We start from the raw sequence: 12,708 nt of genomic DNA, 5'->3' as shown, positions 1-12,708 counted from the left end.
CCTCCATGGCATCGTTCCCTGTCTTGAAAATCAACACACACGACCAATGCCTTCATGGTGTTGCAATTTCCATTTTCTTAAGTGTATAATACTACCCATCTCTCTCTTAATTTCTGAGCATGGACCGTACACGCCCTGGCGTCAAACCATGCTCTCCATTGAACTATAGTACGGGCGTTCCTGTTTCAATATATATCATACCTTTATTTCCTTCTACAACACTACAGATTTCTCTATCAGCTTGTAGAGGAAACATGAACAAAAATAAACATAAAATGAGGTTAACAATAAGATACGACATAACAATACAGTAGTTAAACCAGAGGCACTCTACACTGCTGAAACTCTCAACCTACAACAAAAGGGATTAAAGGAACAATTAGAAATTAAAGAACGAAAAATCACGAGAAAAATCTAAGCCCAAGAATCATAAACGGAACTCATTACCCTAAACCTAATAGTGAAATATACAAGCATATTTCCAAAATTACGGATGCCATTCGAATGCGATGAATTCAATTTGCAGGGCTTTTGGAACGAATAAACCCAAACAAATTTGCACAGCAAATTAAATTTCTGCAAAACAAGGCCACTAGACCAAAGTGATACAAATTATTGGAGAAAATACCTCACTGAATTAGGATCGCCAAATCTACATGATCGAAAAATACAAAATATAATTCAAACACGAGGATTTGAGGAACAAGAAAAGAAACCGGAAACGTGCACAATCATTGAAGATGAAGAACTACTGGGCAAAAAAGAAGGCCGAACTGGTCACCACCTGGGGTAGTGCATTTAGCGGAATATTCCTACATGCTCAGTTGAAGATCATTCTTCATAGGGCGGTGACGAATCGCCATCCAAGGTACTACCCAAGTTGTTAGCTTGAAATTATTTTTTGGGGTTGTCACCACTAGACGGATTCCCTTCGCTGCGGCTAGGGAGCCCTGTCTACTCCACACTTGCCAGGGGATAACCACCAGGGCAGAGGGACATAATTAATGAATCGTAATTGGGAAGGGCTGCCTCTTCAGCCAGTTCCACCGTACAGATTATCGTCAACTCCGCCTTCACTTTCGGTGAGGTTTGCACAGTCAATATTGTGGTAGTATGTAGTATAAAAAGGTGCTAGATAATGGGAATGATCGACAATGTTGCCAGCTTATTTGTTAGAGGGGGCCATGGCCGGTCCAGACGTTGTTGGCGCCGGGTGGCTGTCACTATAAAAGCCCTTCTGTGTTTGATAGTACACAGGAACGTCGCCCGACCCGATGTCCACAACATTGGATGGGCTTGGGATTGGTACTGGCACAGCTAAGACTTCAGCCCGTTCCGTTGCAGGCATAGAACTCACCTCAGCCTGTTCCGGTGTGGGCACAGCTGGACTATCAACCCGTTTACTTCTTTCCAGTGCAAGCGCAGTTAATATCTCAACGCGTTCCGCTCCAGGCACAGCTAAGACTTCAGCCCGACTTGGACTTTGAAGACCATCAGCCCACTTCTGCGACTCTTCTTCGTAGCTGGCGTCGGGAGGGCCACATCATTCTGGCTGGGTATTTGCTGGTCACGGTGCCACTGTACATGGTTCCTCAGTCCCCGGCAGTCCGGAACGTCTGCTCACACTGCGTACAGGCATATGCGGGGATGGTAGTGCTCTCAATACCTCGCCATAAAGCCTGTGGAGTAGAGGATCTACATGAGTGATTAGAAGGACGGAGCCCTGACTCACATCTACATTTACAGCAAAAATTTATTGTAGCAGTGATACGGAGGTTGTGATTCCTCTCCAAATGTCTCCCCAAGGACCTCCTCGTAGCCATCCAATCCTTCGTTTAGAAGGATGACCAGCAGTTCAGCTTAGTGCAGTCAAAATACTTTACTACAAGATGTCGGACAAGCAGAGTATTTCCCCGGCACCGAATAGGAAGGAAATGCTCATTATCTACGTCATAGTTAACCTGTTACTCACACACACGCTAACAAAATAATAAAATGTGACTTACAAATTGGATACTCATCCGGTTAATGAAGGTCATGTTGTTTGTGAATGTGTAGTCTCACTGCTAGGTTACTAGGCAACCCTGTGCTGGTGTAGTGCACTTTCCCGTCCAGTCAAATGGCTGACTCAATAGGGCGGCTTCAGATTCCTGGGCACCGGGCGAGTTGGCCGTGCGCGTAGAGGCGCGCGCCTGTGAGCTTGCATCCGGGAGATAGTAGGTTCGAATCCTACTATCGGCAGCCCTGAAGATGGTTTTCCGTGGTTTCCCATTTTCACACCAGGCAAATGCTGGGGCTGTACCTTAATTAAGGCCAAGGCCGCTTCCTTCCAACTCCTAGGCCTTTCCCATCCCATTGTCGCCATAAGACCTATCTGTGTCGGTGCGACGTAAAGCCCCTAGCAAAAAAAAAAAAAAAAAAAGATTCCTGGGCAACAGAGTTAATGCACTATCTACTTCATAGTTTCCATGGTATCTAGAAATAAAACAAAATGGGAGGTAAAATAAAGTTCAGGGAACTTAATCGTCAAAAATTACCAGTGTTTCGCCCCAGTGTGGCATGGGATCATCAGTTGGATACCGCACTTTCCCAAGACACTGGCCGGCTAGCACGCCGGTAGTGACACCACTGCAAGCTATACATGTGATAAGCACAATTCAGTGCCGTCATACTGGGGGAGAATTGCATCTCCACTTGCTTTACACTATTTGCTCTCCCGGGCCAGCATGTTTGGTCAAAACGAGAGGTAGTTAGGGCAATAACAGATAACCGAAATGCAACGAGTTCCACGCTTCTACGAGTTATCTCTGGATCAGATATGTAAATAAATAAAGAGGAGGAATTTAGGGCACAAGAATATATTAAAATAACACCCTTAAACACTTAAAAAACGACCATGAACACACGAGGTAACACAGGTATACACTTAACACACTTAAAATTACACAATTACTCCCTGGAAACTATGAAATAAAACGTAGATCTTATAAATTAGCACGAAAACTCACAGAGGCAAACCACACATGACCTTCCACGGAGTACTACGCACACTTATTATACCAATTTATTATTTATAGTTTGTCCGACTCGTTGGCTGAACGGTCAGCGTACTGGCCTTCGGTTCAGAGGGTCCCGGGTTCGATTCCCGGCCGGGTCGGGGATTTTAACCTTAATTGGTTAAATCCAATGGCACGGGGGCTGGGTGTATGTGTTGTCTTCATCATCATTTCATCCTCATCACGACGCGCAGGTCACCTACGGGTGTCAATAGAAAGACCTGCACCTGGCGAGCCGAACCCGTCCTGGGATATCCCGGCACTAAAAGCCATACGACATTTCATTTCATTTCATTTATAGTTTGAAATTCAGTACATTAATTTTAACGATTTTTAAAGTTAGGTTCTTTCTTTTTAAGAGATTTGTAATCAAAGCAAGTAGTCGATGGCATGGGATTTCGTATTACAGTATTTGTCTATTGTAAAGGCCAGTATTTACAGCTCTCTTTTTTAAGAATATTAACACTTTAATAAACTTATGTATCTCAAACTAATGTTTGTGACTGAATATCCTGAGTTCTTCCCACTCAGTACTTGAATGAATGTCATACTCAAATAAGACCTCGTTACCTCGTTATTGAACACGTACATTGCAGCTTTCAATTTTGGTGTGTGTGTGTGTGTGTGTGTGTGTGTGTGTGTGTGTGTGTGTGTGTGTGTGTGTGTGTGTGTGTGTGTGGGAGGGGGGAGGTATTTATTTCAGACAATAACTGGTTCTCTTTTATCATATTTGATTGTCATATTATCAATAGCGCTCACTAATTATACGTCCGCCCTCTTTTACTACGCACGAAACTGTTATTCGTAACGTTCAGAATTAGTCTGTATTACTATTGCTAGGAAGAATAATTTCCTGATGTTCGGGGTATGCTGTCCAGCAGAAGTTCTTTTACGTGCCTGTAAACCTATCGAAATGACTAGCGTATTTCAGCACCTTCAAATACCACCCGTCTGAGCCAGGATCGAACCTGCCAAACTGGGCACAACTCAGCCCGGCTCTCTTTACTATTTATTTTTATTTATGCACCAGAAGGAGAATGTCGGCCTCAGAATACAAAGAACGCGGGTTCAAACTTTATGGATGTAGTCGAATTTTTGAAGAGCACGGTGAAATCCATTCAACACTCCATGTTGCACGATGTCCGCTCGTGACACACTTCATGTTTATCCCAAAAAAATAATTTATTTTGATGAGGAATTCGAGGATAATATCGAAATATTTATTTAATCTTAAGGAGTTATTTTTCTTTACCGCGGACTATAACATAAAATCGCTCCTAGAAGGCAACCGGTTCGAAATAGGTATATACCATCACGGACGTTTTTGTAGAGGTTTCTATGCTCTACAATTGGTACGCTTACACTTGGGGTCTATCGTTGACGGTTCAGGCAGCGTAAGCCAAGAAAGCAAGTGACCGACTGGCCGACATCGAACCTGCCAAGTTGGGCTAAGAAGGCCAGCGCTCTACCCCAAGTGTATTTCGAACCATTTACCCTCTAGAAGCGATTTTATGTTATAGTCCGCGGTAAAAAAACATAACTCCTTAAAATTAAATAAATATTTCGATATTATCCTCGAACTCCTCATCGAAATAAATTGTTTGACCTCCTCCACTATTTCATAAGGATTACAATAACCTTGTCAGGACATTATTTGCATGAATGGTTCAGAAGTTATGACCATTTTAGACTGTAGTGGTAATTCGTTCCCTGTTGTCTGCTAGCAAGTTGCCTCTACCTAGCCCCTAGAGGTGCTAGTGTTGCTCCAGCTGTCAAGTGGATGAACCTTCCTCTTATTAGAGCTTCGCGACTGTATATATTAGACTGTGACTGACTGTTAAAATGGATATTTTCGGCGAGACTCTGCCACCGCGCATACAGCTAATGACATATTAAACTTAATTGAGGAAATTTTTGTAGACCGTGTTATTAATACGAACTTATGGCCGTAACGGTCCTCAAATTTAACTTCTCGTGACTTTTATTTATGGGGAAGCTTAAAAAATAAAGTGTATGAAAGAAGCCCTCAAACGTTAGACGAACTGAAAGAAAATATCCGGAGAAAAATAGCCTCAATTAAATAATTAAAACTTGTCGAAGAGAGAACGACTATAAGCACAAGGAGCTTGGCAAGACAAGTAGGTACATCTAAGTAGACTGCTCACCTTACATTGCGTGGAAAGCTATTGTAACCACAGCACAACCACAGAGTTTAGCATCTCACCGAGCAAGTAGCCGCATGGTTAGCGTCACGTTGCTATCGTAGCTTGCATTCGGGAGGTAATGGACGCGTGTGAATCGGAGTTTCTTAAGACGATGCCAGAAATGTGTGGATGTAGGAGGAGAACATTTCCAATATCTCCTGTCAAACGGTACGAGCTTATTTTCTTAATGTTTAATTACTAATTTTCTTAATTCTTATTTTGTTAATGTTAGTTGTTATATCATGTCTTGCACGGATAAAGTGAAAGAAGTGCTGTCTTTATTGCTATGTCGCGGAGCGGGGAGTGATGAGTCAACGGGAGGCGGATAAGCTGGGCGCGCCTGACGGCCAACCGATGCGAGAAACTCACTGGTTTATTATTATTATTATTATTATTATTTTTATTATTATTATTATTATTATTATTATTATTTCTATTTGCTTAACGTCGCACCGACACAGATAGGTCTTATGGTGACGATGGGAGAGGAAAGGCCTAGGAATGGGAAGGAAGCGGCCGTGGCCTTAATTAAGGTACAACCCCAGCATTTGCCTGGTGTGAAAATGGGAAACCACGGAAAACCATCTTCAGGGCTGCCGATAGTGGGGTTCGAACTCACTATCTCCCGGATGCGAACTAACAGCTGCGCGCCCCTAAGTGCACGGTCAACTCGCCCGGAATTATTATTATTATTATTATTATTATTATTAGTAGTAGTAGTAGTAGTAGTAGTAGTAGTAGTAGTAGTAGTAGTAGACCGCTATTGTTATTTTAGGACTTAGGAGATATTTGACCAACAGCCTCACTTACTTGTGTAGGTTAAAATCATTGATCATCTACGTTAGAGTGCACGCCAAAACACTCAATTGACTGAAAACTATTATTCTGTCAATGGTCTTTACCAAAGGCGTACCCAGTGTGAAATAGTGGAGTCTATGAGTTTCCGTAGTTGAAGAACATTGGGCTTGGTCACCACCTGCATGGTTTGTCCACTTCCTGTTGGCTATAAGGGAGGAAAGGAAGCGGTTGTCCTACTGCAAGTAACCTCTAGGTCAAGATGCCTGGCTCTTTGTATTAGTATTATTTATTTATCACTGGTGAATTTATTATTATTATTATTATTATTATTATTATTATTATTATTATTATTATTATTATTATTATTATTATTATTATTATTATTGTTGTTGTTACGGGGATACCCGTGAAGCAGAAAGAGGTTAAAGAAGGTGCCGGGGTGAATGGGTCTATCCACAATATCAAAATTGAATTTAAAACTTAAAAAAAGGTTATATTTTTTTAGAATTTCAAAAATCAACAAATAACAATAGAACAGGTACAATTAGCAATCTTGAAACAAGACTTGAAGAAATCCAAGATTCAGAACTTTAACAGTTTTGGGCTTCAAGCCTCTAGTTTTACAATGTCAGAGATACCGGATCCAGTTTACAAAAACTTTAATTCATACTAAGGAATCATTTATTCAAGGGCAGAAATCCCCTAATTCAAGAGCACTTGCTCCCTAAATACAATATCAAGCCTCCCAGAGGCACTCTTTACTATTCCAAAAACCTTGAAAAAAACTAACAGGCTCTCAGTTTTTTTCAGCCCTCTCAAGGCAATATTACCTCAAAATGTTACACTCTGAATTTCAAATAGCAATAGCTTAATACAGGGGTATCTAGTACCCAACCTACAGGACCTTTGCGAAAAATAACAGGTTAAATAAAAGGCCCGAACACAAACTGAACGGAGGCCAAAACTGCGCTCCAGATAATAAAATATAAAATCCTACAGGGCCTTCGGCCGATGAAACCGGGGCTATTCCCAAACGTTTTTTTTACTAGTTGCTTTCCGTCGCACCGACACAGATAGGTCTTATGGCGACGATGGGACAGGAAAGGGCTAGGACTGGGAAGGAAGCGGCCGCGGCCTTAATTAATGTACACCGGGCGAGTTGGCCATGCGCGTAGAGGCGCGCGGCTGTGAGCTTGCATCCGGGAGATAGTAGGTTCGAATCTCACTATCGGCAGCCCTGAAGATGGTTTTCCGTGGTTTCCCATTTTCACACCAGGAAAATGCTGGGGCTGTACCTTAATAAAGGCCACGGCCGCTTCCTTTCAACTCCTAGGCCTTTCCTATCCCATCGTCGCCATAAGACCCATCTGTGTCGGTGCGACGTAAAGCCCCTAGCAAAAAAATTATGTACAGCCCCAGCATTTGCCTGGTGTGAAAATGGGAAACCACGGAAAACCATTTTCAGGGCTGCCGATAGTGGGGTTCGAACCTACTATCTCCCGAATACTGTATACTGGTCGCACTTAAGCGACTGCAGCTATCGAGCTCGGTTATTCCCAAACTACTGAGGTGGCTCGCATGGAGATCTCTTTAACACACTGCAGAAACGAAAGGTTATGAAAACGTAGCCACCTCAAGCCAAGATGAAGGGGAGCTCAAGAGGGTAACTCACTCTCTATCCCCGATTTACAGTTAAAGACTTAATGTTTTATGAAGTTAACATTAGCCGAAAAAAATTACATTTTAGAAAAGTATGTTACATGGTTAAAGATTCGGACCTTCCCCCTCGGAATAATTTGCGAATACAGCAAGAAAGACGGAATTATGTGGCCATTACCTTGTAGATGTTCTGCTGACCGAAGAATGAGGCGCCACCCGTCTCCTGCCTTAACACACACACTTAGAAAGACGACGATCAACTGGCAAGGAAACCCGAGAAGCCGCAACTTATGTACCCTCAGGGAAGGTTCGTGAGAATTCAAGACTAAACCGGCGACACCCTCTCAATTTAATTGGTTGAACTCACAAGTTACACTCAAAATCTAACAAGAAGCCTGTGATAGGCTGAAAATTAATTACAAAAATTTTTGATTGGCTAGATTCAGAACTGGCGGAAAGTAAAAGAAGTGTTGCCAAACCAAAAATAAATTAATATAGTTTTCAGTCATGAACACCTAGGAAAACAAAACTTCTTCAAGTTGTAAGTTCCTTCACCTTGCAACAGAGTGCATGATCAGAGTTTTAGTAGTGTCATCTGTGGAAAAATATCCAAACTTCTTGATGTATAGCAGAACAAAACAAGGAGAAATTCACTCAGTATAGGAAACTTCACAACAACAAAATTATTTAGTATTTTAGTAGTGACATCTAGTGATTAAAGTCCCAACTTGTTGTGTTATCAGTTTCACTATTTGATCGATAGAGGAGTTTATTAAGGCGCTGATTTTGAATGAGCGAAGAAGAGGTGTACCTCCCGGTACAATTATTATTATTATTATTATTATTATTATTATTATTATTATTATTATTATTATTATTATTATTATTATTATTATTATTATTTATTATTATTATTGTTGTTGTTGTTGTTGTTAATGTTCTGCTCATTTATCACTGAGTTCCTAGGAAAGAAATAATTTGTATTTTTAATTAGTACAACTTTGAACAGTGGTGATGGTGATTAATGTTTTAAGAGGAATATCAAGAACGCCGACGAAAGACCATAATGTGCATGGAAGTGAGACTGCTAAGGCCTCGCAAGCGTACTTCGACGTAGTCGGAAGAGAATAAGAAATGACCGAGGCAGATCGATTTGAAAAGTTGAAAGTGAAGAGCATGGCTTATGTAAGTAGATGCAATGGCGAACTAAACTAACGGCCCTGTGGTTGACTAAGTTATATACGAAAGTGAGATTCCCTGAGTAGTTTCTCTTGAAAGTAAGTGGGGAAAATGCCAAATTAATAGTTAAATTTCATTACTATTTCTTTTAAAACATAACACAATATAATACCGCACGTAAACTCAATTAGTAGCAGTCATATACATCGGACTTTCGTAATCAGTAATCACTGAAAATGAAAAATGAAAACTTACAACCTGTTTTCCAGTCATTGACCGGGTCAGGGATGTAATGAATGAATCATATATAGGCTATTATTACGATGGGGTCGCCACTGCCAAAGTGATACATTAATGAATGATAGATGCTACGAAATGAGAATGGAGAGTGTTGCTGGAATGAAAGATGACAGGGAAAACCGGAGTACCCGGAGAAAAACCTGTCCCGTCACCGCTTTGTCCAGCACAAATCTCACATGGAATGACCGGGATTTGAACTACGGTATCCAGTGGTGAGAGGCCGACGCGCTGCCGTCTGAGCCACGGAGGCTCCATTCAGTAATCACTATCCCGTATTAAATGTTTAATTTGAAATAAAACGAATAAAGCTTTAGAAATATTTTTTGTTGTGCTCATGACGAACTCATTCTCTTATAGAATATTTTTCTTCAGTGTTTGAAAACTGTTTAAAATACTGCACTGTCTTTTAGGGATACTGAACGGAGAGGTCGCGTTTGTTAACGCGCTACGTGGCTATGGAACCAACTTCTGACGCGTTGGGTTCGCACACCACCGTTGACTGTCCTGAGAATGGTTTCCTGTTGTTCCTCATTTTCACTTCCAGGCAAACGCAGGGACAGTTCCAATTCATAGGCCACGGCCGATTCCTTCCACTTCCTTCCCCCTTTTTCATTCGCTCAAATCTACGTCATCTTCATTAGATGTGCAGCCGAGGTTGGTTTCAGGGAGGGCATCCGGCGGTGAAACATGCAATATGAATTCATCTCACCTCATCCCCGACCCCATATCTAAAAACAGGACTAAGGGGGTAGACAAACATCTCTTTCAGGAATATTATATTATGTAGTACCTACATTATCGCGCTTTAAAATGTTTTTAGCGTGGCTGAGTGGCTCAGACGGTTGAGGTGCTGGCCTTTTGACTCCAACTTGGCATGTTCGATCATCGCTCAATCCGGTGGTATTTGAAGGTACTCAGATAAATCAGTCTCGTGTCAGTAGATTTACTGGCACATAAAGGAATTCTTGTGGGAGGAAATTCTGGCACCTCGGCGTCTCCGAAAACCGTACGAGTAGTTTGTGGGACGTAACGCAAATGACATAATTATTACAATATTTTTATCACATACAACCAACTCATGAACTTTTAGTTACTTAGCTGGAGATACATGATATCACCCTAGTCATTGTCATCAATCAATAAATCTGTTTTACAAGTTTTCCCGCTATCTTTCTCGGAAGTGTCTTAATGAATCAGCCCATCTCTGATACACACTCATGTCCATCGAGCATTCTCGGAGTCGGACCTGAATATAAAACAATTTCCTGGGGGGGGGGGGGGAGAAAACCACAGCTATCAATGAACCTGAGGCCATTACAGAGAGAAATAGAATTCCATTTTCTTCCTCTAATTCCATTTCTCTAGGAAGTAATAGTTGCGAAAGCAGCTACACTATGTATATTTCTTAAATAAACGTTTAGGAAAGCCCTTTTATTTTGTTCTATTGCAGAAACATCCAGTCTTCGTGAGAATTCGCATACAGTTTAGCCGAGTGCAGCCCTTGTAAGGAAGATCCTCCGATGAAGGTGGGCGGCATCTGCCATGCGTAGGTAACTGCGTGTTATTGTGGTGGAGGATAGTGTTATGTGTGGTGTGTGAGTTGCAGGGATGTTGGAAACGGCACAAACACCCAGCCCCCGGGCCATTGGAATTAACCAATGAAGGTTAAAAGCCCCGACCCGGCCGGGAATCGAACCCGGGACCCTCTGAACCGAAGGTCAGTACGCCGACCATTCAGCCAACGAGTAGGACATACGGGGGGGGGGGGGGGGGGGGTAAGAATAGGGTTAACTTAGCCGTTAATGTGAGAGGTAATGAAAGACAAGCAGTACGGCTGAGGATTTCGTCACGTTGACCGTATGTGTTTCACATTCTGCATGCCATATGGCTGGGCATTTTCCGTCTTGGCAGGTCGAAGCCCTTAATGGGCTGTTGTGCCATGGCTTTTATGATTTTGTAACTTTAGAAGGAAATCAGAAGTAAATGATCGTTGTCGATGTCGGTATACGAATATATTGTACCACTAAAACAATCAGTCCGCGATCTCAGCTTTGGCAAAGAAATCACCTCGCTCTCTAATGCATCAGAACAGTTCACCCTTTCTGAACAGCAATTGGACAATTAAGTCCTGGGTTAAGATTGGGCTGTTTTCATTAATAAGCAAGACATACAAATACGAGTGTGTAGGGCAAAAATATTGGAGTTTTATTGATCGGTATTAAAGTGTGAATTAATCCGGTTTAAATCCTGGGACGGATTTAATGTTTAGTATTTATAGCAAAACGGCGTCGCTGGTATTATTGTAAAGTATTATTGGAAAATACAGCGGCTTAATTCCCATTACGGGGGATCAAAACAGCATATTTTTTAAAATAGTGGAACACGAATTGAGAATCATCATCATGTACCAATATTACAACTTGCTTTACATCGCACCGACATAGACAGATCTTATGGCGACGATGGGATAGGAAAGGCCTAGGAGTGGTAAGGAAGCGGCTGTGGACTTAATTATGGTACAGACCCAACATGTGCCTGGTGCGAAAATGGGAAACAACGGAAAATCATTCAGGGCTGCCGACAGTGGGGTTCGAACCCACTATCTCCCGGAGGCAAGCTCACAGCCGCGCGCCCCTAACGGCACGGTCAACTCGCCCGGTAGTACTGTACCAATATTGAATGACTATCATATATTCTTTGTATTGTAAAATTGTAAATTATTTTTTTACACTAACCACAGATATTCAAAAAATAATTAAAGTAGGAGTATTAGAGATGCAACAACCCTAATTTTATTAATATAAACAAATTATGACTAAAATTGTCATCATTCATACATCTCTTTCTTACCCCATATGCATCCATTATTTGATTCTACCAGAAATTAGCCATCTTTCTGCTCTGCAGTGAAGGATATGCATTCTTTCACCAAAAATACTACAACAGGCAATTTATCACCATTGTTTCTGTTTTATGTTATTGAGAAAAAGTCATATACCGATCCTCAAAATTTAATAGAACGATAGTTACTAGACTATATAAAAAACCGACACCTTAAATATTTCATTGGATTATATTATTAAATTATTTTCCATGTATAATATGATCGAATATATTCCAACAATGTGGAAGAGCCGGGAATCGAACCTCTGATGTTAGAGGGGCTAGTCTTACGAGGCATAATAGCCACATGACATTGTCGCCTTCTTTTCGCCGAGATAGACTTCGGCAGAATCACGATCAATACGGGTGGAATTTTGGAAATAAAATGTGGCATAATAGAGGTTCAGTGTCAACGTGTAAATGCATGTCTGATCCCTATCATCACGAACTTCACAATACTCCTTTATGAATTCACTTCACTTGGCCCAGACGAATTCCCACTCATGTTTCACTGTGCCCTACAGAGCAATATACTGTCCATAACTTCACTCCTGAAGTCCCTCCTCAACTTACAACATGTATTTAATTAAATACAATCCATAGATGATATTATTATTATTATTATTATT

This window comes from Anabrus simplex, chromosome 3 (assembly GCF_040414725.1).
Source record: "Anabrus simplex isolate iqAnaSimp1 chromosome 3, ASM4041472v1, whole genome shotgun sequence".
NCBI lineage: Eukaryota > Metazoa > Arthropoda > Insecta > Orthoptera > Tettigoniidae > Anabrus > Anabrus simplex.
Note: the sequence above shows the minus strand (reverse complement) of the source record.